The sequence below is a fragment of the Ammospiza caudacuta genome, chromosome 3 (genome assembly GCF_027887145.1).
Source record: "Ammospiza caudacuta isolate bAmmCau1 chromosome 3, bAmmCau1.pri, whole genome shotgun sequence".
Taxonomy (NCBI): domain Eukaryota; kingdom Metazoa; phylum Chordata; class Aves; order Passeriformes; family Passerellidae; genus Ammospiza; species Ammospiza caudacuta.
In genome coordinates, this window is record NC_080595.1 from 61131071 (window position 1) to 61137070 (window position 6000).

Here is a 6000-nt window from a genome sequence, read left to right on the forward strand (position 1 = left end):
AAAGACAGTGGGATTGTGAGGGAACAATGAGGAGTTTCTTTCCAGGCTTGTCTTCAGGACTTAGGTTTAAGTTTTTGCTCAGACTTGAAGCTTGAGCTCAACACCTGTCTCAGCTCAAGAAAGAACACTGGCTGAAGTGTCCAAGTACTTGTCCTCAAACTTCTTATTAAATTAGAGGATTTTCTGTGTGGTGGGAAAGTGAAAAATGAAAATGGTATGAAATTTTCTTAGTGTTAGAGTAAGACTAGGGTCTCACTTTCCATCCTAGATGGTAATTAAATATGCTATAGAAAGCCAAATATAATGAATAAAGGAAACCAACAACAGTTGCAGGAAATTCTGGGACATTTTCTTCATTGAATTCTGTTCCCCTCCTTTCCAAGCATTTGTTTTTGCACTTGGAGGGTGATGTTCGTACTTAAAGGAACAACAATGCACAAAGTTTTTTCTAGAATACATCAAACCTCTGTTGTAATTTAGGTGAAGATTGGGGTATAATGAGAAAAAGAGGGAAGCCCTGCAATATTATAACTGGTTAAACAGGATGCATTTTAATGCAGCTGACAGCTGGTTATGCAGCCAAAACCCATGTGTATGGTGTTGCCTCCTGAAAAGGAGCAGCTGAAATGGATTTGGAGATTATGAGGGAAAGTGCAATCAGTGTGAGAATACCAGTTCAGCCAAAGCAGCCCAACAGTGTAGAACTCAGCCTGAGCTCTGCCACATCATTGCAATTAACAGGAGAGTCAGCATGGTGCTGGAGAGAATAAGCAGAACTGTGCTAAATCTGCAAATAATATTTACCTTTGTATATAATCTTACTGTCATGTTGTGCATCTATTTCTGTTCTCTTTAACAAATAGATTTGGAGGGAGGAAAATTACTCCAAATTCTGAAAAAAAGTCCTTCTAGTGTGGGATCTGGATGATGTATTGCAACACGTTTTGGCTTCACAAACACCTGTTTTACCAAGACAACTGGTGTGTGTGTTCATATGCAAGGAAGAAATTGCAGTGGTCAATGATGAGTCTAGAGGGGCAGATGCACACTCCTGGGCTTCTGTGTTGAATAGCAAGTTTTCTCTCTTAAAACACAGGAGGTGGTGGAGCACACCTGACTGGTGTGTTCTCTGCTGGCTGACGAGTTAAGCACTGCACAGCCTGCCTTGGCATTTCCCTCTGGCACCAGCTGTCCTTAACAACATCCTAGAAAATGCAGATGCTCCCACAGAAGGGAGCACGAGGGTCCTGGATGGGCAGCTGTTTAAGGTGGAAAGAGGAAGATGGAAGTTGTCACCTGTCAGTAGATCAGGCCGTGGTTTCTCCCCTGGATGCTACCACTGTGTTTTTGTCCTGTGCTTTGGGAAGGTGTGCTGGACCTTGCAGCTTGGCAAGGAGTGCCTGGTCCAAGGAGCCCACTGGGACATGAGGAGGTGGCAGACAGATGCTGGGCTGCAGTGGAGGCTGAGGCAAAACCACTTGTGCAGCTTCCCCATAGGCATGTGGGGCCTTTGTGCAGTTACATGAAAGGTGAAATAAGAACATTTCTCTGCGCGTAAGAGCTTCTGTGGGGTGCCCAGATGTGATAATGATGGAGTTTGTAATATTACTCAAACCCACAAAAGGCTTCTTCCAGGGTATTGGTAATGAGAGCTATCTCCTGGTTTCAGAGAAAGGGAAGTAATTACAGACTATTTATTGTGAAATGAGGACACACATTCATTCACAGGGTGCTAAACTTGTCCAATTAACTCTGAGCTCCTGAAATAATAATGAGAAGATTATGCTACCATTTTAGTAATTGGATTTTCTCTTCCTTTGGGAGCAGTGCCTATTAAAGTAGCAGTATATCCTTGGTTACAGAGAGATTTCATGTTTTTCTTCAAGTTTGGCTGACCCAACAAAAAAGTTAGGCAAAGTCACATTTTCTGCAGCTGTAATATGGCATTTTCAAAGGTTGACTTATTAAAAAAAAATAAAAAAGGAAAAAAAAAGAAAAGGAACATTTCATAATGTTGCCTTAATTTTTTAAATCTGATTTGTTTACACTTGGCTGCAGTGAATTGACTGTGTTTCACTGATGAAAATGTGAGCTCTTGTCCTCAGGATGAATGCCAAAATCTTTGTTGGTGGAAACAGCAGAATGTCTGTCTGGGATTCTCTTTGGGATTCTTTGGTGAAATATCCATGTTTTCACAGGACTACTTATTAGCTGAAAGTAGGTAATTTCAGTCCTGCTGAATGGCTATATTTCAGTCACTCTTTTCCAAGGAGATGCTGGAGCCAGTTTTCCAAGTAGAGGACATCAAGTAGGTTTGATAAGATAACCTTAGAAGTTTGATCAGGAAATTACCTCCTTCCTGTGCTGGTTTGCTTCCAGAACTGCACTAGGCTTTTTGAGGATGGAAAGGCTGCTTTTGTAACCCATAATTATATTCCTACAGTTAATAATTTTTTTCTCGAGTTGTCAGCTTTGCCTATTCAAACGTGTAGTGTGGAGAGGTTTTTTGGATGGTCAAATGTATCTCTGGCTTTTGCGGCTTTGAGTCATATGGGACAGGGGTGAAAACCAAGATTCTACAAGAGCCACATGCACCAGAGTTTGCTGATGATTCAGAGAGAAATTTGCTGTTACAGCGCTGTGAGATTCTTCTAATCAGTTGACCCCTGCGAGGAGCTTCAGGCTGCTTCCTCTGTTGGTGATATATTTTGAAACCTTTGCTTAACCTTTTTATGTTTAAAAAATAAGTATGTGTCTGTGCATAACTGTTTAGATATGCAGTTTCCACAGCGTGGTGCTTCAGTTAGAAGGGCAAGCTGAGGTATTGATCCAAGTGCTTCCAAAGAAACTCTCACTCTGGTCTGAGACCTTACTTCCCTTACTTCAGTTTCTTTCCCTGAGCAGCCCAAATGAAAACAAGTATTTTAGATTCCTGAGCTCTCTATAGCACAACATGGTATGTATTTGTTTTACTTAACACCATCCACTCATCTAAATAATTAAACTACCTTATTTTGAGAACAAGGGTTCAGGGGAGGTCACATTCCTCTCAGCTGATACAAATCAATGTCTACCTTTAAAAGTCAGTTGGTGGTTTGGTTCTGGTTTTGCTGCCCTCCTGCCTAAGACTCACTTTTCCTCCCAGGGTCTGACTGATACTTCTTTTTTCCACAGTGGAATTAGAGTATTGTTTACCAAAGCAAATTGTGCTTCTTTGCCTGAGAGATGTAACTGTTCACCACTGGGGAGGAAAGTAATTCCTCCCATTATTCTTCCTGAGTTTTGGCTAAGTTATTGCAGTTCATGCAGTTTGGATGTAAGGATGATAATATTCTGTCTAAGGAAAAAATACAGCAAGAGGTACATTTCAGTTGGATTTTTAAATATGCTCATTCTTTCCTTCCTAATTAATATTTAGAAATGTGCTGCCATGTACTCAGATTCACTTGTTGTTTTGCTACTACATACCACTTCTCACCAGTCTTAGTCAGTGATATGAATTATTTAATGGGCATACTGTGCAACAGAAACATCATTTTTAGCTGGGCTGTTATGTATTTGGACAGACACATAAAAAATTACTTTTTGAGGGAGCTGTCAGAAATCTGCTTTTTAAAACTATGACGCCTGAATGCTGAAGAAAATGTTATAATGTTCCAGTCATATTGACTCCAATGTCCCATTTGGGTTACCTGTCAAAAGTAGGTAGTGAAATCAGAGCTCTGACTGAGATACAGCTGGGAAACATCAGTTTCTAAGAAAGCCCTTAGGCTCTAAGTAAAACTTAGATTAATAATCCTACAATTGGACAATTTCTCTGTTGTACACATTCTATGAAGCATTGATCTGCTTTTTATGAGGTTGGAAAAGATGGATTCTGGTTATCTGCTCTTAACACCTCCTTTGAAGGTCTTTCCACCTTCAAAGCAGGATATGAACTTTAGTTAATTAACCTTCTTTGCACATTTTACATCTGGAAATGTGAACCATTTTTCTTCTTGCTGCTGAGGCTATTTAAGGACAGACTATACTGTAATGCCTGCAAGACATTTCTTCAAAGTGAGTTGAGGTAGTGTTTTCCCTCGTGCAGTCATGTTCTGAATGGTTTGACTAATCTCAGCAGAGAAGAAAGTTGCTTTGTATGGAAGAGGCAGAATAATCCTGGCTGAAATGTTCTTGCTTATTCCTTTCTTTGATGATAATATGATTTATGTTGTCTTCAGGCATCCTGGAAAACTAACTGCTGGAACTCCAGGAAAAAGGTGTCAGCTGGTGTGTACTCTGGCTGCTGGGTGTCTGATAGGGATGAGTTAGAGCAGAGCTGAGGTAGAAAGAGTGAAAGATTTCAGTGTGCATCACTGGGAGGGCAGACACTAATTCAGGAAGGCTGGTTAGTTCTTGTTTCACTGTAGATGAATATTATAAATCAATTTATATACCTCTAAATAATAAAGATACTTGAAGTAACAGCAGATGTAAAGAAGCAGAATAAGTGAGGACTGGACTCAGATGAAGCTCAGAAAAGAAAAAAATTAAATAACTTTTATAGGGGGGTATTGGCTTTTGCCTTTGAGATCATTCAAATCATGTAGAGAGAGAAAAAGCAACTGCTGACACTCATCTGTGCACAGGAAAATAATAAATCTATGGCAACATTCTGAACAATACAAAATTTTCTTTTGGATTTCACTGCCATGAAATAATATAAGAGCTTAACTTATTTTGATTTTAGGAAAGAGCTGTCAAGGGCTGGAGTTGTACTCCATGGAGTTGTCACTGGGATGCTGTGAGATTTTGAGTGCTCTTGAAAGAGCTCTGTTCCTTGCAGCTAAGTCAGGTAATTTTTATGATTAATTCACAGCATTCTCTCTTTCCACATGTGGCTACTTAGCTATCCTCTGAGTTAAATTTAAGAAATGTGAACACTCAAAGTAATGATGGTGCATGGACTAAGCCCTGCATGATCAGAGCAGCAGGTGCATTAGGTGTGCCAAATTAGAGTTGTTTAGTTCTTAACTAAGCTGGAAGTTTCCTGGGGTTTCACAAATGAAATTCATGTGAATTTTGGTCTGGTTTTATTCTATGAGGCCCTGAACAATTTATCATGCTTTGAATAGAAATGATTTGTGGTCCTGTAGTTCTCCATGCAGAACACTTGGTATCTGAAACATCAGAATGGTAATAACTCTTATTTCTCTGTAGGGGAGACTGATACATTGTTGATGGAAAAATGTGAATGAGGAAAGTGCTCTCTAGTACTAGGAAAGAAGCTGAGTGCAGCATTTTGTTCTTCCAGCATCAGTGGATTCCCTTTTCCCATCAGGGACAGTTTTGCTCTGGATGGTAAGTGTGGGGGTGAGCTCAGACCAGCCCTGCAGCGCTGGGAGGATTCAGCCCATTCTCAATACTTGGCTTCTGGTCATCACAGTAGGAAGTTTGGCCAAGCACAGCTCCAGCTCTTAACTTTCCACTTAGAGCAGCAATTCTCCCTGGAGTGGGAGGGAGCAACAGTAAAGAGATGGTCAGACTGTGTGACCAAAGTATTGTTTAAAGGTGACTGTATATCTCAGATCAAGGGCAGTGTCCTTTCCCCCCTTTCCCTCCAGAAGGTTAATGCAGCTCATGGTCTCAGGCAGCAGTCATGCAGAGTGGCACTGCACCCTTTCCTCAGGATGCATCCCGTGCAACCCAATCTTTGTAAAGAACATATCCTGAACTGAGAGGTGAGGGTCATGTTGCCACACCTGGAAATGAGAAACCTTTTCTTACAGTTCTTGTAAACGTCAAGACTAAGTGATGAGCCCTGGGAAAAGGTGAGGGGAATCTCCCCACCCTATCCATGGACCTTTTGGCACGGCATTGTGCATTGTGAAGCCCTGGGTGATAAAAGGAGTGCTGCTCTTTCTGTCCTTTGGCACTGCTGGCTCCCCGCTGCAGGTTCGCAGTGATAAACTGACTGTGAGCTGCTTCTGTGGAATAGTTATGGTGGTGGCTGTGCTT